Genomic DNA, 27,814 nt, shown 5'->3' with positions numbered 1-27,814 from the left:
CTGTTAGATTTGACTTTAAGCAGTGTACTCAGGCTGTTTCACTGTATACTGTGGATCTACAATTGTCCACAGGCAGGAATGGGATCTAAGGCCATAAGCTTTTACCACCCACCTGTCCATGTGGGGCACTAAACTTATGCATATATTTTATTTGTTTTTATGCAAGTGGACTACGTCATTTCTGTTATTCGACTGTAATGGAGCGTAGCCTTAGTTCAGGCAGGGCACTGAAGTTGTGCTTGTATTAGCTGATTGGCATCAGTTCTTTCATTCATGCTTCCAAACCAATGGCTCATTCACAGCTGTGTGCCTATTGGCTGACCAGTATCGTCCAGTCATATTTATGTAGGTGTACAGCACGGCCATTATCACACTTCTCACAATTACTCTGCCAATGCACTCATACCAGAGCACTTTTCTGCCACAGCTCCCTTCACCATCCCAACCTCCACTTTATTTGCTATATTATTTGTTGTTGCTGATTTGTTGGTGTAATATTTGTGTATCTTTATTAAGGGGGATTAGTCTTCAGCAGAATTGTGTTGCTGCTTGGATTCCTTGAGAGCTCCCCGAAAGAGTAGAGCCTTTTCCACCAAGTCTAATTGTGTAATGAATTCCTTGAAGTGTCTCTGACTGAATAAAAAAATAGTAAAAACATGACTGTAACCATAAAATACAATTAATACAGCGGCAGTTTCCTATACAAACCAAACTCCCTGACTTCTACTTGTCCAAGTTAGCCAAAATTTCCTGGCCCAACCATGACCTAAATCTGGCACAGCTGGTTGCACAGACTAATGCCGCAGGTGTGATGAATGGGACGCCTTTGGCCCAAATCTTGCCCAAGTCCTAATAACTGGAGCTGATTCCGAGCCCAAATCGCCCCATTTCTGCATCTCCAAAACCCAGCCAAATTTGTACCTCTGGTTTCATAATATAACAGAGCACGAAGATATTCAGCTGCCATCAGGCCGACTTGGCAGGCTACCTGGGCTACTGTAGATTAATTCTTACATTGCCTTTTTCGATTAACTTCAACCAGCCAACCAACATTAACAGAATGCCGTATCATGATAGTAGGGACCATCCATGGGAAGAAAAGTCTCCCCTTTTTGTAAATAAAGTGACATGACTCATTAATGTGATGAATGACCATACAATTCCCTAGGACTTCATCCCCCCCCCCCCATGCTTCCCCCCAAACCCCCTTCAGGCCTCTTGTGGGCCATTCCGGGTGAAAGCCGAACATTTAAACGTGTGCCTGTAAGTGCTGAGGCAAGCAGGTCCGCTGGCCAAATGGTTGCTCTTTTCAGCTATTGAAGCTCCCAAGGACCCATTTCACTGTTAACATCAAATCATTAAATTCACCCCATACTCAGTCACTTAGAGTTATAGAGAGATTGATAGAAAGACAAAGAGAGAGGGTAAAGTTAAAAGAAGAAAGGAAAAAAAAGGTCATTGTCAGCTTAAAAGGCTAAATAGACCACATTATAAGGATGGAAATAAATGGAATCAAAACAGACAGTTTTCTCTGGTCTTAATTTAATCTTGTCGACCACAAATGCAAATCACTAAGTGAAATTTTACTTCATAAAGGAGGGGATCAATAAAATCTGATATAGCTAATGTGTCACTGTCAAAGCACAGGACTTGAGATTATTCTGCTGTATTAAAAATGTAATTGCATCTTCAGTCGTGTCTGAAAATCTCTGATAGCATCATACCTTGAACTTGTACGAATACACATTCAAAAGTAAGCTGGAAATTAAACCTGGCAGATTTTTAAGTGGTTCCAACAAGTTTGATTATTCTATGCAAGCTTTTGTGACTCAGCAAAGTAAAAATAGTGAAATGTGTGTCCATGTATTGAAGACATTTTATAAAGGCAAACTATACACAGCAGATGGTGTAGTCCTTTAGATGTTCAGTCTCTCTGGGTAAAGGTTACCTTGATGTACACAAAATGTGTTCAGAGTTCAGCCATTGTATTATTTCATGCCACCTCAAGCAATTACAGTCTTCAGCTGTTTCTCTCAGTACACTGAGTACATTCGGTGTAAGAGGAGAACTCCTGCATCTGATGCATCCCACCCCGGGGTACAAAACAACTTACACAATCTGTTTAACAATCTCTAATATATGTAATTTAAAAGAGTGGTCCATACAAATCATATGTTTAGAGTTACACAATTAAAATATGCAATTTAATTTTCATGCATGCTTGTGCATGAATACTTAGCTTATACTTTGATGGTGATAAATGTTCACAGGTTCACACAAATCACTTCATACATCTAAATATTGCATCCGTGGATGTACTATATAACACACTGCCTAAGTACAGATTACTTGCAATTATGTCCAAAAGGAGACTGCTCGTACAGCAGAATCTATAATAACCCAACCACTTTAAAGACACTTACAAAGGTGTTCTACCCTCGCTACCACTGGGTGGCTGGACTTGGTTTCTATGGGAACCAAAGTGCAACACAAGGCAGTAAAATAAGGATACAGCTGCTGTGCTCACATGATAAGAAGGATGAAGCAAAACGAATGGAATTCTATTAAGACTAATAAAGGTATACAGAGAGAGGAGCCAAATGATCAGTCACTAAAAGAGTCAGACACTGACAGAAAGAACAAACTGTGTTTTAAAAAAAAGATAGTTAGGAAAACAGCTCTACGTGGCACAGTGCACTCTAGGGGTGTTTGACTTTCCCACTTTTATTACTTTGAGCTCCGTAATCTTGATGTTCAAGCCAAGTGTAGAGATATCAGGTGGGCACCATCATGTTTGAACAAGTCTTACTTGGGTACAGTAAGAACTTACAGCTGCACTATGATCTTGGTATGGCTACAGTACCCTGTGCTTCCAGAAAGAGGAAATAAATTACTTTATATCAGGTTGCCTCTTCTGTATTCAGACCTTGCACCTTCCACTGGTAATCAATTTCAAAATCAATCACCAGAACACACAAAGACCAATTTCTTCTTCTATATAGGATTATTTGCAGAATATGTGTACAGTATGTTTGCGCCTTTGTATTGGGGTGGTCATTTTAGAATTTTTGTTTGATGAACTCTCAGCTCTTGAATCGTGTAACCTAAAAACACTGTGATTATCTAAAAGATTATGTGAAATGCACTTGCACTTAATAAGCAGCATGCAGTCCTGTGCATACGACTTATGCTTAACGTGTTTCTCTAGTAAATCATGGTGCACACTCCAAATCTCTACACCATTCAGTTTCCCACTGTCAACCTTCTGTAAATACTTCTATTTCTTTATCAACAAAAATACATGTGATATTTGTCATGGAACCTGTGAATGACTGTGTCTTCGTATTCATCTATTTGTGCATGTGTGCATGTACTTAAAGTGTGGGCAAGTGTGTGTGTTTGTGTGTGTACTGTGAAGTTTTGAGAAGAAAAAAGTTGAAGCACCAGTCAGATGCCTCCCTCGAAGGGCCGGCTGTTTTTGGCAAGCGCCCTACTCACCCGCGTACATGGCATGAATAGAACAGAAAGCAAATGTGTCCCTCCTTATGGTAGGTCAGACTACAAGGCAGTCCAGATTTTGCAGGGAGTTTATTACAGGGCTGAATCAAAAACTGAATTTCAACACAGTGGCATATGAAGCTTTTGCCTCAAGGGCCTGATTTCATTGTTCTCTGGTGTTTTAACAATGAGGCTGTGCTTGACAGTCCAACTGAGGCAGTCCTGTTTAAATGGTCCTCGAGTTCAGCCTGTTTTGTGTAACAGAGTTAAAAGCACCACAGACGACTGGGTTGGAACTAATGGGTGTTTGGCTAATAAAATCACATCAAGCCAATCCTGTGAGAAATATCAACCAAAATCAACCATTAATCATCGATTGCTGACCTTGCAATAAGACATAACTAGATATACATTCAAATTATGCTTTCCTTGTATAGTTTTGAATCAATCCCAGTGAAACTTGAGCATTGCATGGTCAACCTTTGTATGCTAAAAGAGTCACAGCTTTTTTTCCAACTCACATGACTTGTACCCCCATCTACACCCACTTTCATACCACTCCACAGGATATTTATCTGTGGAGTTCGTGAAAGTCATCAGTTTGTGAAATAACTTCCAATTAAATTAAAACAAGCGTTAGACAACTTTGTATACCTCAAATGCACTCAGAGTTATTATGAAAAGTAAACAAATGTAGAAAATGTTTAGGTAAACTGCCTAAAGGAACATTCCATATTGTGTTTTTCGTGAATTTCACTGCAAGCTTTGCGAGTTTCATTACCACCATAGTTTCTCCAACACATTTGGAAGGCAAGTGGTTTTCAGTTTGTCGCAATCTGCAACTACACTGCTAGGTACCACTAAATCCTACTCACTGGTCCTTTAAATGTGTTGATGCCATTTCCATCCTCACAAAACATTTGCAAAGCCAATTTTTAGAATTATTTGAAACATACACTATATATATCCACATTTACTTGCTAGCAGTCTTCCGCTTTGTTGGTGCATTGCCACATTTCTTGGAATATGCTGCCAAATGCCAGATGTCGTTCACTGAAATAACATGAAACCATCATCTGTGTATTACTTCACTGCATGCACTCATGCATGAGATATTTGCAAAATGTGGACCAGCTCTTAAAATAAGCTTCATATGACTGCTAGTGGTCAAAAACTCCAGTATACCTTTAATTTGAAGACACAAGACCAGTATACAAGCTTCAAATTGGGGAAGGAAGCATTACAACTCCACTTTTTCATTGTGGGGACTTAAAATACATTCAATATAACAGAAGATGTCCTTGGAATCACTATTTGACCTTACATTGTCCTTACAAGAAATAGTAGACAACACTTCAGAATCAATAAGAATGCTGGAATATCATGATTGTTAGTCTCAGTATTACTGCAGTTTGGCTTCTGCTCCAGCTGTGTGAAATCAGACATGCACCTGTATTTACGCCACAGATGGGATGATCCTCTTAGTGCCTTGGCAATCTGGGACACTATTCCCACTACTTACTTTTGCCAATTTGCTCCTGGGAGCCCCTGAGTCCTTGTCTTCATTAAGGGAGTTCCTCATTGATCAATCACTGTCAGAGGAGTTGCTCTGTAATTGCACCGTGGCCTAATCATGACTGACGTCTCACCCCTCCCCCGCTCTGTCACAGGTCTCAGGAGAGAGAATGTTCCATGACTTTCACACCTTCGACCTCAAGGTAGGCCTGTCTAAGGATTTTACTTTTCTCTTTGTGGTTTATCTTTAGAGCGATATGGTTTTATAATGGATATCATAACTCAAATTTGAATATTGGTGAATATGATGAGGACAGGTAAGTTAAGATGGGTGATGAAAGATGGATATTTCAAATATTTTTTCCATGATGTACAGCTGATAACTATTTTGAGAAGTTGTGAAAATCAACTTTTGTTTCTCATCACATGCAACAATTAATATATATGAACTATGAACAATAATATTCAACCAATACAAATAGTTGCACAATGAACTACAATTCAACAGGGGTTCTGGTCGCAGGGTTGCAGTTCCTGGCGTGAGCTATTAATATTCATCAATCATGCCATATTTTCATGGTGCAATGATTGATATTTGCTGTAAGACTTGCACTCTGTTTGTCACAGTCAGTGAAAAGGCCCTTACATCTGTCAAATGTATTACGGTGAATGTAAGACAAAACACAAGTCATAACTGCAACAAATTTAACAGCCCTTGACATCTTTACTGAGACACGTACAGTATTCCACCAGTAAACCACTTCAGAAATATGTACAGTTGCCTATATAAGAAATTAAATGTTCTGTTATATTGCCCTTGTTAAAACTAATGACTGATTTCCTGCCATTGTTGTTATATACATACACTGTATTTGCTAAATCTCCCGGCCCCTTTGCTAAGCTTTCATTCCACAATTTTCACTCAAATGAAAACATGCAGCTGTAAGCCTTCAGATAACATGAAGATATATAGCATACAGCACAACATATGCGAGTATACGAATATATAGTAAATTATATTGCGTCTAGGGTTTGGTTGTGAGGTCTGCGTTAGGTTGTCTCGTTTAGCACCCTGGTTAACAACAGACAACCATGGTAAGCAATCCAGTTCAGAAGTCAAGTTGATTGTGTTTACTTATTGTTATTAAGACACTATGGCAAATTACATCATGTCTTTTTCATATTACCAGTGTTACAGGGGAACTGTATACTTTTCAACACAGAAAATCCTCCTCTCTGCCTTCACCTAAAAAGGTCACAATAATATAATTTTTCATGCTGAAACAAAATCATACTATTTACTGTAAAATTGGACAGATATACCACTGTGTGAGATAGATGTTTATGGCCATAAAAATAATTCTCATTTAGAAGGTTTATAGTGTTTATTATTTTATTAAGCTTTAGAAGTTAAAAAGACAAATATGGGGAAAAGAAATCCTGTAAACTCCACTGAAATTGTTATTTCAAAGATCTTCAAAATTGCAATGTGTCCATTGACTCCCACAATCAAACCTTAATGAAACAGAGAGAAACATTTATCATCATGTAAACAAAGCGAGCCGTGTAGGGAATTATTATAGTTGTTTTAGGCAAAAGTTAAGTACAAAACAGCAAGTAACAATTTTGTAAAAGTATCAAATATGAAACTATAGCTAAAATAACACAAGATTCTCCGGTAAAATATACAAACTACAGGATAATGTCCATAGGTCCAGACAAGTTGCAGACAATTTAAAGTTACATGTAAACCTACAAATCCAAGTTTTGGTACAGTTTTCAGTTTTACCCCATAGCTATTCAATTTTTTACCTAAATCTTCCAACAAATACAGATATGTGAACTAGCAATTTCTCCTCTCTCTTGTGAAAAACTGGAAGCCTTGTTGTGATACAATGAAATGTATCTGTTCTAACACAGAACTCAAACTACGGTACCTTTCGTCACTCTTCTCCAGAGTTAAGCTGGGAGAGTTGGAGAAAAACAGCTTTGAACACCAGTATCTGTGCACTGATTGAGCCAGAGAGCGAAAGCTTGGACTCAATCCAGTGCATGCTCGTAAAATGATTTCATAACCATTTACTTTGAATATCATCCATGTGATATAGATATTCTGCTGCAGTGCTGCAGAAAGACAACCTTTGTTTTGCTATAAACTGTGCAATATATATTTTTTTTCATTACTTTCTTTTCTAACAAAATGGCTAAAGTGATGAGCAGCTGATCATGGGATGCAAGCAAAAACATCCAGGAGAAGATAGTGTTTCCCATGACCAATGCTTTAGCCACTGAATGTAAAGGAGAATGGCTTTAAAAGATTCCTGCTCACTGTTAACTTTCCATAGCTGCAGCACATAGTCAGAAAGATGGCAAGTGAGTTTGCCATCAACTCCTTAATCTGCGGTGTCATGCCAACACATCTTTGGAGAACGAATTGGAAAAGATGCAAAATGATGTAAAAAAGATCAAGAGAGATTTTCCGGATTGAAATTGATATCTCCGCCATGATATTAGGCCCACTGGGATGCAAAAGTTCCGAAAACTTGATGTGATTTTGCAAAATGATTTGTGAGTCTCCCATTTTGTCACTGAAAGAGGTTTCACATTGGTTTGATAGCACAGATTAGTCTCAGTCCTCTTGTGATCTTACATTAGCACAAGGTTATCCATGCTTACAAACAGTGATTGGACTGAATGCCAACTAGACCTGCATTAAGTTCTGTGTAAATAAACACGGTAAAATTCAGCTCTGAACACACTCATATTTCCTTATTTTGGAAATTATTTTGATTTTAAGTAGCAGTTAGGATCCTTCTGTGGGATTTTTACGCATGCATGTAACATGACATGATCTGTCATCTCTAACAGAGGGAAGGACACAATTGCAAATACCCCCTTCCAATATGCTAATGCTTTATCCGGTGCCGTATTTCATGCAAATTCTTTTCATCGCATATTTTCAAATGCCATTTATATGACAGCTGTAGCACAAGCATCCATAATGTTTTGACTAGGGGGGAATTGCAACATGGATCTCAGTCATTGTGAATTCTGCCCACAGTCAGAAAAAGAGAGTCAGGAATGCTGAACTCTCCATCCTACAGAACATGATTGTTTTATTAAGGATTATATGAAAATTGCATTTTCAGCTTTTGGATCTGGCGGGGATAATTCAGTGTTTATCTATACATTTTACCAATGACAGGGATTTGGCCAAGTAGGAAAATAGCCATATGTACACATAGTTACAGAATTCGTAGACCATACTTAGCGCTAACAACACACAAATAATTATTAGTATATTTCTGTTTGTTTGTCCATTTATAAAATCCAGACAGCCACAGTTCTGTAACTCCAGTAAAGTAAAAAGTGTGGTGTTTCCCTACCAGTCTGTAAGATTGCAGGCACCTTGGCATTAACTAAGCCTGCTATGTCATTGTCTGCAATACTGTTCAGGTCCATGCACTAGAAGGAAAGTTTTAAATTTAAAATGTAATCAGCACAATCACCACAAGCAATCAGTTCCTCTTCATTTCACCTGATCGAGCCCCCTGCTAAAACGGGTCTGTTAAATAGAGCATCTTATCAGGCCTGGATTAAGTTTTGACTTTGATTAACATCTGTAGTCGCAGTTTAGAATGTCAAAGTTCAAGTTTGGTGAAAATATAGTTTTTAAAAATGCAGAAGCACCAGGTGTCATTATCAAGCAAGAATACCACAATCACTGTGGTACAGACTTTTTACAGTCTTTACATTTGTGTATAAATTTGAGCTGTACATTAACATTACTCATACCAAACAGCATAAAAACATCTACAAATTTGTTGTTAAAGGAATAGTTCAACATTTTGTGAAATACACTTCTTCACTTTCTTGCCTAGAGTTAGATGAGAAGATTGATAGCACTCTCATGGCTGTACAGTCCACCTATGAGCACCTCTATAGGTCATCAATTAAGACATTATATCTTTTTAGTTTAATCCACTGAAGCGTAACTGTGTGTTCAGACAGAATGCAAAGTACATTTTACAATTTTACATGTAAAGTCAATGTGAAGATGCAATTTGACGCTAATTTGCCCGGGGCAGCGTGAATTTATGGAAATTCTGCAGCGGCATCCAAGGAAAAAATTCATGACAGAGCTTTATGAATCTGCATCATAGACATAGACAGATTAGAAGGAAAAGGAGAAAGACTGAAGGGAAATAACAGACCTGGGGTTTCTAGTGAGATCAGTCAGAGGCTGAGCTGAACAAACCCACCGCCCAACACAGACAGTGTCGGTGGCTCTGTTGCTAGCTAGCTTATAGCTAATGTCTGTACACAGCTGCTACATTGGCTATTTTGGCTGAAAGACCACAAACAATCCAGCAGTCAAATTTGCATGAATGAAACAAGGCGAAAATTCGCTTTAGAGGCAATTGGTCCCGACTGGATACAAAGTGTTAATCAGCGAGTTTTAGAGGCGCTGGTAAGCAGATTTTGTTACTTTCAGACAAAGCCAGGCTAGTGGTATCCCCCTGTTTGTCTTTGCTAAGCCAAGTTAACCAGCTGCTGCCTCCAGCCACATATTTACTGTACATACATAAAATGAATGTCAATCTTCTCATTGAACTCTCAGCAAGAAAGCAATGCCAAATGTTGACTTATTCCTTTACAATTGTCATAGACAGTATGATTGATATCAAATCACAGCTTGAGTTCTTTTGTTCTTATGAAATTGTGAAATAAAAAACAACAAAAAACAATTGATATTTGTAGCAGTTGTAGAGAGCACACTAACCTGACTGAGAACAAATGGCTTTCAGAGACCAACATACTGTGACACAAACTGCACAGGTGCAGTTGCAGGTGCTGGTGCCACCTGCACACCTGCCCACTACAGAGAGAAGAAGAATCACACAGAACACCATATAGCATTTGTATTGAATAGGGTTTTTGCAGCGTCAGTGGCAAGCCTGCCATGAAATTAATTCTCCATTTACCAGAGACTTAAATTTGTAAGCAATTTGTAATTTGAGACCATAAACTCATTCACACTGTTTGTCCACACTGCTTCAGTGGGACATGAATTTAATTGTCTATTTTGTATTGGCTGCAGACGTTTTGCCATTTTTTGATAGCATTGTTTAATGAAAGAATCACAACGTGCTAAATATTGTTTTCCTATTTTTCTGGGTAATTGTTTTTAGATAAACAGTGCTGATACAGCGTGGCAAGGCAATCAACTTCAAGAAGACTTTGATTTGTGAAAATTAGAGCACATCAAAGTACTGTATTTGCAGTTGTCCAAAGTTCTCTATGAAATCCACAGCAAGCGGTGCTGACTGACCAACTATAAACATTTTATAAATTTCAATGTCACTACAGCTGAGCTCATTTGGGGAAAAGCAAACCAAGCACACAGAGGCCACATCCAGACATAATAAAATGTCGCCCTGTTTACAGAGGCATGGAGAGGTGAGAACACCTCCAGTACATCCTCGGACACATCTGTGCCCATGCCCCTCAAATGATGTTTCTTTTGTGGTGGAAATAGGTCAGCTGTGAATACCTGGCTCCTTCCATCTCGAAAAATCCTTTAACACACTTAATTAAGAGTGTAACTATGTGGATTTATTGAGTGTGAATTCAAAAATGTTGACTTTTCTTTTGTTGCTCCGAGCGGTTGTTGAGGCGCTGTACACTTCTTATGTTCAGGAAGGGCCATGTCATTCTCTGAAATTAAATTTTTCCATAAATCTTAAACGTTAGAAGCAGCTTCATTAGGAACTGTTAAGGCACAATAATGCCAACTCGGCCCACATTTAGACACTGCCAACTTGGCCTTCATTCAGACACTGAATCATTCAGATTGCACCGCTGTGATTGCTTAATTAAATGCTCGGCTGTGTAATGACTTTGCTTGAAAGGGAATTAAATGTCTAAATGCTGCAGAATCCGCGCTGAGCTGAACAGAAATCAATGGGACATAGTGCTGGAACCCAAGGTGTTTTCCGACTTGTTTAGGGTGAATGTTTTGTATTGATGACATCCCTCAGTCAGTGAGTCAAAAGCTCATTCCTCTTGGTCCAAAGCATTGATTTGTGGCATACGAACAGTGTGCTTACTTTGTGCTTTCTGTAGAGCTCTAGCAAGGTAGTTTACTATGCCTTACAAGTCAGCAGTGTATATAAAGCTGCATTTATATTTAAAGAGGTTAAACTACTAACATCATCTATTCTAAGGGACTGTAAAAGCAAGAAATTCATGGTAAAAACAAATTCACTACCACAACAAAGTCCTCCTTGTATCCAATTCTAAAAACTACTCTTTAGCCACACATGGCTCCATGGTTGGCGTTGTTGGTCTGTTGCTCCATCGCTTAGGAGGATCACTCTCAAGGATGAAGGAAATGTATTTATCCATACACAACACAAGGTAGTACAACAAAGCTAAAGTTTGCAGTCCCTTAATGCTACACACATAGAACAGATACAATTTATATTAGAATAAAATATAAAATAATTTAAATAAAACAACAGCAATAAGATAGTGATAATAATATGGTTTGATCATCACATAAAGAATCAGACATTCTCTGTCTGAGCTGTGCTCTGTCAAGAATCATGGATGTAAACACAGAATCTGCCCAATCTTGTCCATGGAAGGACAACATTCCAAGGCAATAAATCCTTATGACTTTAGTGATCCACTGACTTTTCTTGTAACGCTACCATGAGGTTCACGTTTATTGAAATGTCTCAACAACTGTTGAAACAGACATTCATGTCCCTCTAAGGATGAACTGTAAGAACTGTGGCGATTCCTTCTCTTTTCATTTAGCTCCCACCAGCCCGAGCCATGCTTTTTGTTTAGCTCTAATTAGCACTTGTTTGCATGCCATCAAGCTAAACTAAGATGGTAAACATGGTAACAATTTACTTGTTAAATATCAGTATGTTAGAATGCTGCTATTGACATTTTGCTCAAAGCACTGTTGTGCCTAAATGCTGCTGCACAGAGCAGTTAGCATGGCTGTAGTCTTACTAATTCACTACACATCCTCAGTATAGATCCTGCCCCAAAGATCCTTGTTTATGTTGCCGACTATTACATTTCATAACTGGTTCGAGTTTACAGTGTGTATTATTTCCTTGTTGACCATTAAATGTCAGCAAAGCATGGCTAGATTTGTCTCAAAATAACTTTCAGAGTCCCAAATTATCAGTCTTCTGACATATTTTCAGTGTTTCACCACGAGAAGCCTAAAGGCAAACATTAAAATCCAACCCACATGGAAATGGTTCTTGAAAGGAGTGCAGCCAACTAATCTCACAAACATTTGATTGAACCAAAGACCTTTAGAAACCGCCAAAGCTGGGAAGGGCATACAACTCCTAAAATGACAACCGATTATCAAACTGCCTCTGGCTCGAGACACTGTAATCCCCCAGATGTTTGCAGTCTATGAAATATGAGAGTCTGAATTAGATCTCTCAAACAATGTCAGCTTGTCTGCATCCGTAAACCCTCAGCATTTAAGTCACAAAATTAAGTTGACCCCGTCAGAAAGCTTAAGGACATGTAACAAAGCCCCTGGCAGTCTTATTACTTCATCTGCTTTCGTCTCATCTCCTCTGTGTAATAAGTTCCCACTCTAGCAAGACCACTGGGGCTAATAAGGGTTTTATCTGCTTTTGATATAAGATATTAACACCTCATCAAAGTTAAGCCAGCGGTAGGCTCTCGTCCTCCCTCCAAATTTACATTAGCCTAACAATGTCTCAAAAAGAAATCTTATCAAATTCAAATTAAGGGCGAGTTGAATAGCCAGAAGGACACTGCTACCCATCACTCAAGGAACATGTAATTTGGTTCTGCTGCAAAGAATACAACCCTGCTTAGTAAATCACTGAGAACATAGTTTTTATGCAGTAACGTTAATACTTTGAATTTGCGCTTCATAATCCTGAGTCAAAACAGAGCACATTTATGGAATATCAATGATGAATGAGCTGCTGGGTTTGAAAATAGGTCTGAGTGACACAATCAGGATTTCCTGTTATGAAAACTCTTTAAATAGCAACTCTAGTCAGCCAGTCTTTGTGATCTTTACCTGAGGGAAGACACATTGGAACATGTTTTGTTTTGTTGTTTTCATCAGGTACTCAATGCAGGTTGTAACCCATGATCTGGAATTAAATGCACAAAAATATGTAACATTAATAATTTATGTTTTAGAATTAACTATTAGAAGATGACCATGTGCAGCTTGTACAGCTCAAAAGGAACACACCAATGTTGTTTTAAGTGTCTTGCTTATTTTAGAAGTCTTATTTCTTTGAAAAATTCTCAAGGTAAATCCTGTATCTAGAGTGAGAGTGCAAAGGTTTCAGACTTCTTATCATCCCTTGTGGCATCCTTTGTCAGGTTGTATGAAAAAAATGAAATATTAACTGGAAAATATAGCTTGGAGAGATAGAAAATAAATTACTTCAGTGTGGCAGGGAAAAGAAGATTGGGAGATTTATCAAGTCAAGATGGAAATGCCTGCTAAGTCTGTGCCCCTACCTTGAAAAATTAAAGAGAAATCAAATGCCTTAGAGTACACAGCGATTGTGATGTAAAGGTGTGTGTGTTTATGTGAGTGCGCCTGCATGCAGTTTTTTCTCCGTAATTTATTGTTGAAATGTTATTGCTCAGTATCAGCTATTTCATTTTTGTGGTGATATGTGCCAAAAGATGCAAGTCTCAATAAGACTGTAATGCTAATGTATAGAGAAGACTTTACACTTTCTACAGTAAAGGTTTAATTGTATTTGTTTTAAGTCTTCTAAAGAATTCAACTTAAACACACAGTCCACAATTAGCCCTGCTGTACTCTCCAGTCTTTTAACACTCAACAGATTTTCTGTGAAACAGCTTGACTGGCAAAATCTATAATTGTACAGATAAGTGAACATGTTAGCTAGATAAAGGTTAAACTATCAGGGATATGTTCTCCATCCATCTAAAGCCAATTTTACACATTCAGCTGAAGCAATAGTGGGTGGGGAAGGGGGAAGAAATCTGGCAAGTCAATATTGATTGATCTGGAGCCTTAGCAATTACCTCCATGTGCAGAAGACCATGTTAAGGTCAGTATTATCTTAGCTCATTTTATGGGTCAGTGCTCTGGCTTTAGCTGAAATAAATTAATGGGGTAAACACTTTAGCTCACCTTGATGAAATTTACAGCAAGTGTAAAAGCTTTGCATAGGTGCAGGGTACAGTGCTGGAGAGTGACCCTTGATATTTTGCTGAACCTTCATGAACTTAGGTGGTAAAATGCTGTCTCTAAATAACATTGAATCTCCTGCAATGGAACTGTGAGAGTACAATTATATACTGTATAATGTAATGAGCCTATTAAATGAATTTGATAGACTAAGCCTATTTTGGTGCTACTGTTGAATGATGACACTTTTGTTTTTAATTGTGTCATGAGTCAAACCACAGACACAGTTATTAGGATATTTACTGGTGCAATTATAAAAACAACATATTTTAAAACTTGTATTAATAATACTTTGTATGTTTCTGCTTCTAACATGTGCCAAATGCAATAACCCATATATACACAAATGCTATTATACAGCAAAGCCTGCTGGGTGTGTCAACAACTCTTAAGGCAGTCTGTATGAAGCTGTATGCAGCATTCTTATATGCCCAGGGCTGCTATCATCATTTCAAACTAGGCTAACAGCATTAACAGCCTACTGTAAAGAACAAGTATAGCACACTATATCCAATAATAATAGCAACATCCTCAACTTTGCATGTAGTTTCTTGACACCTGTGTGTATTTCACTAGAGGGAATGGGGGAGCATTATTAGTCAACCAAAACATTCCATCAGCTTTCAGTGTATTGGCATTCTTCTGTGGCCTTCGGGGCCGACTCGCATGTTCTTAAGCCCAAAATAAATTCAATTTCCAATGCAGTGATCTCCTTAATGAAAAGTCAATGTCCCTCACTCATTGGCAAGCTCCCACGGGGACAGTCAAAAAGATGAATTTATCAGCAGGCCGGAGAGTGCGCCCTAGGGGACACCACCCCTTATGATCAAACAGAATGCTACAGAGTGTGTCCAACCAGTCCTCCATTATTACCCAGCTTGTACTCTTAATGTGAGCCGACGGAGGAGGGATGACAGTATTGATCTAATGAAAGTGCTATTTATATTCTCACAAATCCTCTCACCAGTGATTACAAAAGCACTACACTACTGCGGCCAGCTCACTCCCAATTTGTTAAGTGTTAAGCATGCAGTGTTCTCTTACCATGCTTATTTCTGCAGAGGGTTCAGCACTTCCCATTAGACTGCATGTAACCGTGTCAAAACATGCCTGCCACCGTTTCCAAAATGTCAAATTAACATCTCTTTCTGAACTGATATATAAACATGAAGCCAATTTTACTTAACATTTAAAACATTTTTACATTTGCCATGTAGTTCAGGTTGTTCCTGTATAATGTCTGTGGAAGTTCATTGCATGCATTGTTGGGCTGCATCCCAGTGAACAGTTCAGAGGTTTTTGATTATTAATAACACCATGTCTTGTCAGCAGCTAACCCTGTGATAAGGGTGACATGAGGTTGTTGTCACGGCATATGGTTAACAGTACTATAGATAAGCTTTAATCCCCACTGGGCTTGATGTAATGCATAGCAAAAGTGATGGGAGCACAGAACATACATCAGCAACAGAATAAAACAGCAGTGTGCCAAAATACACACAGCAGAGAGAAGAACATGCAAATATGTTTGCTTACAACCCGGATGTAATTCATGCTCATCACGTTCATTACTTCATAAGTGCAGCTCTCTTTCTCTCACATAACCAACAACAGGAAATCATGTGTAGTTTAACATGCATGAACATTAATTCTACCCGTGGCTATGCACTCATGAATAAAACATTGAAATATGGATAATTATTGACCTCGTGTGTTTAACTGTGGACCTCCACCCAGCAGAAAAAAACTGAACATCACCAGTGACTCCATAACGTGCATTCTCATAAAGAGTTTGGACAAAGGATCAAATGTCTCAGGAAGGACTTTAAATTCTTGGGAGATAGAGGTCAAATGTTTATCTCAGTCTGATTTGAAATTCTATATATATGTCCAGTAAAAAGTGATCCAAGGCAGCAACTACATTCAGTTTTAATATGTGAGCAATATTTCTGTGCACTTTGCATAGCTGATTAGCTGTGTTGTTAAATGCTAAATGTTATTTATATTATCCAATTATAGTCAGAGCTCATTCATTTACATTAATTTGTATGGTAATATGTTGCAGTAAACTAGTGTGTATTGATGTTATATACAAAACATCAATATCGCAAGCTTTTGCTATAAACTACAGATTGGGTTTCAATTAAAACATGCACAAAAGTTGGCAGTTTATGAGATGGGAAGCATGCAAGGTTCACTGAAACATATGTGCAAGCTCAGTTATGCAGTCAGTTACTTGGTATGGAAGGAAGCAGGATGACCAGAAAGATATTTATTTTGGGGAAAATAATGATGTGATTATAGGCAAAAGGCATGTGCACAAACTATAGGCTTTAGCATTGCTTTCTTTCTACTGCTATTCTGTATACAATTTATTTGAAAATGTACACATAGATATGTTATTTTAAAGTATATAGAGGTACAAATTATTGGTTTTGTATATGTGTTACCAGAAGACACATATCACATTATTTTGAATGTTAAATAATGTTTGGCCTGACAAACAAAAAAGCTAGGAACTATGGTTCCTATATATTGTTGTAAAGGTGTTAAACATCTGTTGCAATACTTTGTTCCAGTTATAATAGACGTCTTGAATGAATATCATGAGAAAAATAACTATAATTTGCATACCTAGATATAGCAGTAGGTGTCAGTATCCAATAATATGTTACAGTATGCAGGTAAAATCAAAAGTACTAGCTCTCCGTTGCCTCTAAGTGGAAATGAGGATACAGTCTGAAACTGTCAAAATAGATCTTATATTCTAGTGTAATGTACAGATGCATTTGTTAATTAACAACAGTCCACGGAAGATTCATGTTGGTCACATAAAACATAGCACACTGCTGTAGTTAAAGGTGATCAACTCTGACAGCATCTAAAATCATCAACTATATAACTTACCATATTTAACTGGATTAACATTATGTGGTATGATTATCTTTACATCCCTTGAGAAAATGCACACTATACATTAAGCAAAAGGGTCTAATTCATTGGATCCTTCATAGACAGAGGATCTCTGTTCATCTCATTCTCCACTGTGTGAGTCTTCTTCTAATGTGGCTGTACTGCCCATAAACAGACATTGAGTGATTAGCGCTGCTGTGCCATTGACATCATTTGCATTTTAATAGACCATAATTACAACTCGGGGAAAATAAATTGCAGTTTGAAGAATGTTTGAATTACTCCAACTCTCCGGCTCTCCTTGCGAGATAGCAGTGAGCATATGCAGGAGCTGCCTGGATGGTTAATACCAGGTTCACAAATGTAAAGTGAAGCAGGATTGCAAACTGAAAAGAGCAAAAGAAGACAATGTGGGATGTGTTAATGTCGTTCATAGAGTTAATCAAAGTTTTTGATATTGAACATATTTTATAATTTAACTGATACAAAAGAAGAACATTCCGGTAGCAGTTCAGTGACTTGCTTGAGGATACTTCACGGCACAAATAGCTGTTAATGGACATACATCGACTATTTCTGGGATCAAATTTGTGACCTTTCAGCTACAGAACATGTCTCTAATCACGAGACCACCCTGCCGCCTTCCTGTAGATTTATGCTTTCTCATTAATTCCTGTGATAATTGCAGTTTGACCATTTAATATCCCCCAGTCTGTCTTATCGCCACACCTCACCTGCTGAGATGTGACACCTTCCCAGGATTTGCCGAGGGATGTCTAACCCTGGCAGCTAAAGCCCATGTGACCCTGTAAGCAAGAGTGACAACACAATAATACTCCCACTGCCTAATCTTTCATTGGTGGATTATCAGATTAGAGGCCCCAGTTGTTTATGGGCTCGGTGACTATCGAAAAAGTTGATCTGTCAAGTTTATCTTACACTTGTCGTATCAAGGCAGTGTTGGACTATACAGTTGGCTGTGGATGGAAGATAAGGCCGGCATCGCTGAATGGAACCTCTGGAAAATGAGAAACAAGGCTTTTCTTTTTTACTCTGATGATACACTTTATCTTGTTTAAGAAATGGACCCCACCAAAAGCATTACTGGTCTTTTGGATTCACTTGATTTCTTTGACCTCTTTGGTGTGACAGAGCTGCCCTTTTTTATTTTGAAAGGAGATCTCAAAAATCATCCACCAGTTTAAGACTCGGGTTAGTGGTGTGGAATCACAAGTTTCAAAGAGGACATAATCCATCTCCTTTCAAGCTGCCCCTTTGTGGCATTTCAAAGACTTGGACCGATATAGGTTTCCTATCAATCTGTTGTTTTGACAAAGTAACAGGATAGAGGGAGTTTATTATTGAACCTTTGGATGTGGTTCACTAATTCAGGCTAACTGGTTTCTTTCCAGTACAAAGCAGTGAATCTGAAGGTCATGGCCTCTTCAAACGTGACTGTCAGAAGATATCTGTGAATAACAGTAAAAGATGAGATCACTATCTATATAAATCTGGTCTTATCGGATTTGCAAGCCAAGGTGTAAATGTTTCGACATTGCCCCTGGTAGGATTGGATGTTGAATTTCCAATTACTGGAGAGACATCCTTTATATGAGCAGAATGATAAACAAGCATAAAACCTTAATGATAAAATATTATTTAGACATTTTGGAATAAAATGAAATTCCAAAAAATATTAAAAAGGGGCTCTGTAGGTGCAATTTTAACCCTATACCTTTTTTATGATTTGACATTAGGGGAGACCCGAGACTTAGTGTTTTATTCAGTTATCTAACATGCTAGTTGTATCTTAAAGTTTTTCGTTTTTTTTTTTTTGGCTTTTATTGCCTTTATTTGATAGGACAGCTGAAGACAGACAGGAAAGGGGGGCAGAGACAGAGAGGGGTTGAAATGCAGCAAAGGGCCGCAGGTCGGATTCGAACCCTGGGCCGCTGCAGCAAGGACTCAGCCTTGGTACATGGGTCGCCAGCTCTACCCACTGAGCTAACCGGGCGCCCATGCTAGTTGTATCTTTAGTTTGGGCATTCTCACCTGACTGAAACATCCATTTTTGAATGGGTTTCCATCAGATCTGTTATAGACAATCATCATACACTCAGGACAAATTGCCAAAAATATGGTAATCCTTTAACTTTTCCCTCGTACCATCTTTAGGTCAAATAGTTACAAAAGATATGACATTCCCATCAAGCTCAGCTGTACATTGTGTTTAATGCTAATCAGCAAATGTTAGCATGCTAACACACTAAACTAAAACGGTGAACATATTATCATTGTAATTGTGAGCATGTTAGCATGCTGACATTAGCATTGATCTTGAATTGTTGTGCCAAAGTGCAGTGCCACAGAAGCTGTTGGTATGGCTGTAAACTCTTAGTCTTGTTATTAGTATACAGGTCTGAATACCATTGATAATAGCATTGATGTTGGCAGTAGAAGCAGTGACACATGTTTTCTAGCTTTTAGTAGAAAAGAAAACAGTTGATTTTACAGGGTATTTTTGTGGCTTACTCCAGCAGAATCCTCTGACAGCTAACCTCTGCCAACTATATTCCACATTCACTGTATTTAGTGGATCACATTCATCAAACAGTGGCTTAACTGTTTGGGGATGCATGTCATCACAGTTGTGATTCATCTAAAGCCCTTTTGAGTGTTGGGGCACTGGATAGTGCCAAACAGCCTGAGTTTGAATTTATATGTATAAGCACTAGCCTTATATTTTAGAATAGTAACAGCAGAACACCCTCCAAAGGGATAATAATAATTTTCTTCTTCCCAATTCCCATCTTATTTATGGCACAGCACACTGGTTTGTCACTTCCAGCCAGTGTGATTATTCACCTGGCGAGCATATTATTCTAGCAAATACCACAGCTATAAAAAACTTTCATATTTCATTCCAGGGGTTTGATGAGAATGCGCTGAATCCCATTTTCCAAAATATTGGGTATTCTGTGCGACAAGAATATGGCTTCCCTGATTACATTATGCCTCTGAGCTGTGTTTAGCCAAATGTGCATGACTTGCAAGTGTAATGTACAATAGGCCGCTGCTAGTGTGTCACATTAAGAATAAAAAAAGATGGAAAGAAGGCAGCACATAGAGGTCCCCTTTCATCAGAATATTTACATGCAGATGAAATCCTCCAAGCTGAAATTGTCCATCACTGGAAATTAAAATTCAGTCAGGGTCATGTCTCTCTGGTTATAACAGAGTGATTGCAGGTCCTCAAACTACTTAAATGCCTTAAATTATATTATTTTAACTCATGGCCTTGAATGATTTCAGTTTTTCAGATTTAAAATTAAATTCTGATAGTTCAAAGAGATGTTTCAGTTTCTCAGTGCAACCTGGAAAGGAATCACAGTCCAGCCCCGTCACAGTGTTATATTCTCACATTTGTATTTATTTATTCTTGTAGGTCTTTGCTAATAATATGTAAAACAGCTCCATGTGAGTGTAATTTCATCTAACATGCACACCGAGGCACAGAAAACCAACAAAAACAGGTAATCTAACACATTCCTGTTTCAAAAGCAGAAGATATTGTATAGTTAAGAACAAAATCATTCCTTGATTCTAAAACAAAGGGATCTAATCCACAACTGGAGGCAGTCTGTAGCACAGATGCCCACCACATGGAGTGGACGCAACTCATTTGTTGCACTTTGCAGTTATTTATTTATATCCTAGGTCTGATATAGGGAAACATCTGTCACCTTTGCCTAAGTGGCTGCTTGCATGATCCATTGACTATGTTTCAGAATAAAACACCCCCATATTGTCTGGCTCTCCAGTCCCGAGCTCAGGTGCAAAATCCTGTTAGGCATTTGGAATGTCCTGCTGTTACAAAAGAGGCAGGCAAGACCCAAACACCTGGAGACCTCATGTGTGCCACCAGAATTAGCAGCCATTGCCAAGCTATCACATGGCTTTGCTTTGTTTCTCAGTGACATCATACCTTCCTTTTTTGTTGTGGTGAAATTAAAATACATCAGTCCCAAGTGAAGGTTTGTTAAGCTATTAATTTAAACGTTCCCTCAATTTTTTATTTAAAGATAAAAAAGTCTGAGTGTTATATCAGTTAGACTGAAAATGATACCCAATGAATAAACATGAGCCGTGTTATATATATGGATACGCTTATTTGTTTTGTAAATCAAATACATAGACTCACTGTTTGCTGGAGTGGTCATATATGATCTTAATTGCTCCTGCGCCCCTTTCCATAGACCTTTTCCTAATGGCAGTCAGCCCACCCCCAACGTAAATTAATTAAATGGGCATAGTGCCACACTTTGAGGAGCAAAATCTGACGTTCGTGTCTGAAGTATCTGAAGTGTCACCTAAGATAAAGAATGCTGGAAAGAGGTCCTAATTTTCAGAGCCCAGCCCCAAATAGCACCAGAAGCCATCTGTATTCTCGTTTCAGCAGCACTCACTAAATCAACACACTCGACACAAGCCTGAGGATGCCTCAGCACAATCATGCATGACAACATCAAAGCTTTTCTTTATTGCCTCTCCTCTTCATTTTCCCCCTCCTCAGCCCCTCTTAACAGCTATCTGGAGCTAAAAGCAGTGGTACCACTGCAAATATTGTCTTTGAGGTTAGTGCAAACACTGACAATCCTAGCTGTCTCTAGTCAGTGGTTTCAGTCATAGCTGATAGCCATGTTCAAGGATGATTTTATCCTTGCACAGGTGCGAATTTAACTTGCATGCCCATGGATCACCAGGAAAAGTTTGTTACCTGATCTGTGAATCAGTGGCCTTAGATTAGACTTCTAAACAACAAATTCTTAGTAATAGACTATTCAGCCTCCTTCAGGATCTTTTCTTAAAAGCCTGTCTTTGTTCCTACTTCAACATATTGACAACCATAAATCTCTGAAATGTCGTATGAGCCAAATCCCAAGATTTCCATGATCGAGATGTTTCAATGATAAGCTGGATCTGTCATTGGGGAGCCACTCAGCACCCACAAACAGATTGAGCAGGCACCCAAGATGGATCTGTCGACACTTCATTCTGCATATCTCTATTTAATGATATTATATTTCATTTCCCGAGCAAAGAAAACACCATTACCCAAAGCAGTGAGTTGGAACGAGCCATTCTGCAACAGATTCCAGACCTCCTTGGTGGTACAGTAATTGAATTACAATCGCATATGACACAAAGTTTGAGAATGATTGTATTTGTTTCCATTTGTTCCTTCTATGTTACATACAAAGCTAAACTTTGCACACTGTTAAAAACATTCAAGTTCACAGCAGCTTAATACGGGTTTCTTCTAAATATGACCATTGTCTGATTTCGAAAGATGTTTTAAAAATCTTCTGTAAATGCTTCAGATGCAGCCATACATTATTATGCAACATGCATGGATAGAATGAAATGATAAGGGCAGTTGTCTTCAGCGTGATCTATAATGCCATCAACTTTCTAAAATCAACCCATGGAGAGGTCACAAGAAACAATCTTTAGGCAGCATTTAGATTGATTTCTGACAATCCCTATGCTTGGACCCATATTGATAACTGCCTAAAATTCATTTCTCTGGTAACTGTGTTTAAGTGCTTTGAAAGCCATTGGGGTTTTGAAAAGTGCGCCCAGTTGTTTTGACCACAGATTGAAAAGCAGTTATCATTTCAATGGGAGCGATATGCTCATAGGGGAAAGGACAAAGAGGTCAGCAGAAGTGGAGTAAGTGCTCCCTCGGGCACAAACACAAGGCCATCCGAAATGCCCCACAGAAAGACCAGAGGAAATTGATTTGAGCTTTATTCCTGGTCAAATGCATGACTATGCTGGCGGGTGAACCAATGGTGGACCTGTCCACTCAAATTAGAAAACCATTTGGAAGATATGGCCACATGAGAATGGCCAATCACACGCGATGAATATCGTACCACAATAACATTATTTCACACATCAAAAAATCTAGAGGTCATTCAGTGCTACTATTTTATCAGTGATGATCCTTTTGTCGAGGCAGGCCCCGATGTACTTAAATAGTTTGCAACAAGTGCACTGTACGGTCTCCCCTAGAAAACAGAACAGTAACACTGTAAAATGTTTCTGGGGCACTGTCATTGGCACAAATGACATAAAGACATAAAAGCTTTTGCTACTGGCTGCATGCATTTCAACAAAAGAGGGACTGGCACATATTTTTCCCCATTGATAATGGAGAGAGAGTGCTTTCAGCTACACTGACAGAAATTGAAAAGCCCTCCCAACACCGATCACCCATCATCATCCCCATGGAAAAGACAAGAGGGGTGAACATAGGGAGGTGGAACATATATCAGCTGTCTGATAGTTTAGACACCATCTGAGTTGACAGGCTTTGAATGGACATTTAATCATTTAGCCAACTATTTAGTTATTCAGAAGCAAAGAGGAAGGCATTCACAGTGCCTTGGATGTGATGGTAATGGTTTAATTAGAGTTTGAATTTCCACACAATCTTTGCTCTAGTGCATAAGTGCAACTTCATGGCTTGTACAGTATGTCCTTTCTGAACTTGTGCCTGATAACACGAAGGGCAGTCAATGACTGAAAGCCTACTGTATGTTTTGTTTAAGTTAAAAAAATAGGTTTACCCAAATTGCCGAAAACATATTTTAATTGGAACTTTTTAGTTGGCAGACACACATTCCTATGAAAACCAGAATGTATGTGATTTATCCAGTGTGGCCAGGACACTGTTACTGGAAAGACAATGATTTTAAATGTTAAGTGCACCACAAGCGCAATTCCATTCACTGCAATCATACTGGGATGCAGCAAAAAATCTTACACTCGGGAAAGCCTTCGTGAGCAGTGCGTGACGGCTATCTTGCTGAACTGCTACGGCTCAGATAAAAGCTTTGTTAACAAATGAAATGATTCTGTCCACAGAAATGCTAGAGGGGGTTTTAATCTGAAACAGATACAGGAACTGTATAGTTAAAAAAAGATATTTAGACTTTTGTCATGTCTGTGACATATTCTACAGAGATAGACACTTAAAATGTAGTTAAATGTGTGTATGTTGCTGGTATAATTTCAATAGGACTATGAGCAGATCATTTTCACTGTCCATTTTCGCTGAGAACCGCTTGCGGAAAGAGAAAAGGCGAGACCTCTACTCTCTAGTGAAGTGCAGCCCTGAGTCCCACGGGCAGCGTGGCTGCTCTAACTTGTTAACATGGGCACCCAAATAAAAAGCAAGAGGTTCCATGACGCACATTTACTGCTCATGTGGTCAGTGTGTTCTGGCTATTAGAGAGAGGTGCCTTAACACCTTTGATCTGTTAAAATAATCTGCATCGCTCAATAGTGGTAAGTGAGAACATTTGTGTGGATTTTATTCCTTTAAAAGGCCATTTTTAAAACATTTGTAGTTTACTTCCTATCATACAGTCAATGTGGTGCCCTGTGGGAGCTCTGTGCTTATAGCCACATACTGTGTACATCCATGATTTATGTATGTTTTGTTTGCTTTGCTGCTTTTATGATGGTGCAAATGTGGTTCAATTAGAGCAGATTTTCAGTCCTAAAAAAGAAATAAATGCTTTTTTCCCTCCACAGCCATGATGTTTATACACTACACTCCAGCATATAAAGCAGGACAGGGGCACTGGTACAGAAAAGAGGGTTGTACCAACCATCGCTATGTTGCTTCAACACCACGGACCTCTGGGCTTTGCTGGCTGCCAAGCTGCAGTCACCCACAGAGCCGTGTGCTTATTTTCTCTGCCCTCTTCTTGACCATATGGAGCATAAGGGTCATAGGGACACGATGTATCACAGATTTGTCTCCGTGTGTGAGAGTGTGCGTATACATGTGCGTGTGTATATGTATTGCTTGTTTGCGAAATGAGCCAAATCTGCTTGCTTGTGTCTGTGGATTTGGCAGCAGGGCGCATTGATTTTGTCAGCATTTGCATTTTCCTGCCAGCCAAGAATACTTTTATTAGCTCTACCAATATAGATGCAGAAAACAGTTCATAGTCTTTTCACATTCTGCCGTGTTGGACCCAACACAAACGACTGTGTTCTTTTCTCCATTTATGTAGGGATTCCTTTCCCCCCCCCATTCAAAATCAAGAATTGCCATGCCAGTATGAGCTTTTTCTATTCATATGAAAGATGGACTATTCCATTGTACAAGTAGAAGGAAAACCCCAGATGATAAATGTAAACGCTAAAGGTCAAAGACACTTTATAGGTGCAAGATGATGAAGTGTCTTTTACTCCATTGCCAGCTGATCCGGGGTCAGCTTGTCAGAGCTGACACGGTGACATAGTAGCAACCTCTCATTTAATCACCATATTAATTCACCCATCACAAAGCCCTAATGACACCGCCGCTGGCCGATTAATCTCCGAATTTGATTTAGCGAGTGTCCATTCATCATAACTGACTGTTTCAGTATGCAATCAATATGGCCCTTTTAGCACCTCGGACACCTAGACCTCAAGAGGTACACAGTCATGGTGTGAAGAGCGTTGTGATAAAGTAAATGCTTGCCCAGGCCAAAGGGGAGAAGCATCAATCATGTACCAGTGCATACATCAGCAGCACTTTTTCCTCAAGATTCTCTTGGGCCTCTTTGGTCAAGAAGCAAAGGGTACAGCACTGAACCTGTCAACAGTCAACATGTGTCTATCATTTCATAGCTTCATAAAAATATCCTCCTTGACCAGAAGGAAATCTTGAGTAAATCACTTCATCGTACTTTACAGTCGGGATGGGACGTGTAGTGATGTAGCCTTGTTGTTAGCGGCTCCCAGTTTACTTGTGTACAATTGTTTATATTGCTGTATATTGGAATATGCTGCGTTGCTAGTGCACCTTGTCAGTATCCCTGCATGCTTGCGCTTGGACACACTCTCGTCCATACATACACACGCCATCAAGCCGCAGGGCGAAGGCAGCTCTGCTCACTCAAGGGGAAAGTGAACAGCTGTGCCTGTGACAGCTGGAGCAGTCATGACATCCCTTCACCAAATATCAGGGATGGCTTAGGATGCGATGGCGTATCAGCCGGGAGGGGTCCATTTACAACCTGGACGAGACGCCGGCGCTTTAGCCCGCGACCGGGCTGAAGCGACAGAGCTCAGTTTTTCCTCCTCACATTTGTGGCGATAATGTGAGAAGTAATGAGTTTCTCCTTGGTCTTCAGCCCATATAATAGTCCCCCATTTGCTTCAAAACAAGCCCAATGGAGCAAATTAGAAAATGTTATGCCTGTGAAAAATGAGCGGAATACTAATGTTTATTTTCAGAGGTCCAGTTTCAGTGATTCCTCATCAGATTTTCACCAGAATCTTGTTTCATTGCTTCCATTTTCTAATCTCATAGAGAAACAACGTGGTTCACTCACGAGAAGGAAAAAAACAGCTGCCAGATGATTGAAAAAAAAAAGAAAAGCTGTACATTTAGAATTTTCTGTTTCACTAACTAACACTGTGTCAATCATTTTGCCTTACCCTGGAGATACATTCAGAATGCATAATGTTATCGCACATAAACACTTTTTCTAATCATCCCCGAGTTTGGGTTTTGTTTGAAATATTAAAAATGATGGATGTCTAAAATGTGTTAGAACCAGTCGTAATTGTGAAGGCAGCATTAAAAAAAGAAATCAGTGTACTATGCAAATGAGCATAATCACCTTCAGCCCCTTTAGCACCAGACCGATTTTAATTACACCTTAATTTCATGTATAAATACCCCCTATTCAGACGAGCTGCTGCAGTAAGCCCCAGCAGAATAGACTGAGTGGGAGGACTGTATAGGTACAGATAATTACAACTCCCTGTTATGGACTCCTGATTATATGAGGTGGTGGCCAACATACTGTCTCCAAATACCACTGAATGAACTTCATCGTGGGTGATAGATTAAAGTATATCACAGCTATGACACTGCTGTCCTGTAAACTGAGCGGTACTTCATACGTGGCCAGGGCAGCGTTGTTTTATCTTGACGATTCAGCTTGGCCAGTCCAATTTCGTGATGTTAACGCAAGATAAGTAAGACAGCAGACTTGCCACTTCATGGCCAAGATTATATGACTCCAGCTTCTATAAAATCAGAGTTATGTTGGATCTTACACTTAGGGTATCAACTACATGGCACAGTAAGGAACAGCATGGAAGAGCTGGATTTTCCCCTATCAGATGTTTTTTTTTTTTTTTTAATGTTCAGTAAATGGAATTTTGTTGAGACGGTTTTATGTGTAAAACAGAACTCAAAAGGTCTGAAAAAAAAAAAATCTGAATATTTTTTCCCAGAGTGAGGTAATTTAAAAACCAAAGACATCGTCGTGTTTGTGGGTACATTTGTGTTTTAAATTATGTGCAATTTGTCTACAAAATGTTTCCAGGTTTTAATTAAATTGACAACATTAACTGACTTTCCAGACAAACCCACATTTGCTTTTCCCTATTCATGTAATCCATGAAAAAAAGTTTATATGTATGGTTAAGTTAATGTACTATACTTAAGATTTTACACATATATACAGTATTACCTGGGAAATTAGCTCAGACTGAAAACAGCTAAGCCACAGTCCGTCTTGAGGAACCATTGAAGTCGAATGACTA

General features: G+C 38.9%; 1 protein-coding gene across 39 annotated transcripts in view; it reads left to right on the top strand.

The window, feature by feature from the left end:
• Window positions 1–27,814, top strand: part of LOC127379623 (receptor-type tyrosine-protein phosphatase delta) — a 353,106-nt gene that overhangs the window by 168,100 nt on the left and 157,192 nt on the right. For all 39 annotated transcript variants that reach the window (XM_051429470.1, XM_051429457.1, XM_051429468.1 and 36 more), the window contains exon 8: window positions 5,169–5,216. The gene's annotated coding sequence lies outside the window, so the exon portion shown is untranslated. The remainder of the gene's footprint in view (window positions 1–5,168; window positions 5,217–27,814) is intronic.

This window comes from Dicentrarchus labrax, unplaced genomic scaffold, assembly GCF_905237075.1.
Source record: "Dicentrarchus labrax unplaced genomic scaffold, dlabrax2021, whole genome shotgun sequence".
NCBI lineage: Eukaryota > Metazoa > Chordata > Actinopteri > Moronidae > Dicentrarchus > Dicentrarchus labrax.
Note: the sequence above shows the minus strand (reverse complement) of the source record. Positions and strands in the feature narration are given on the sequence as shown.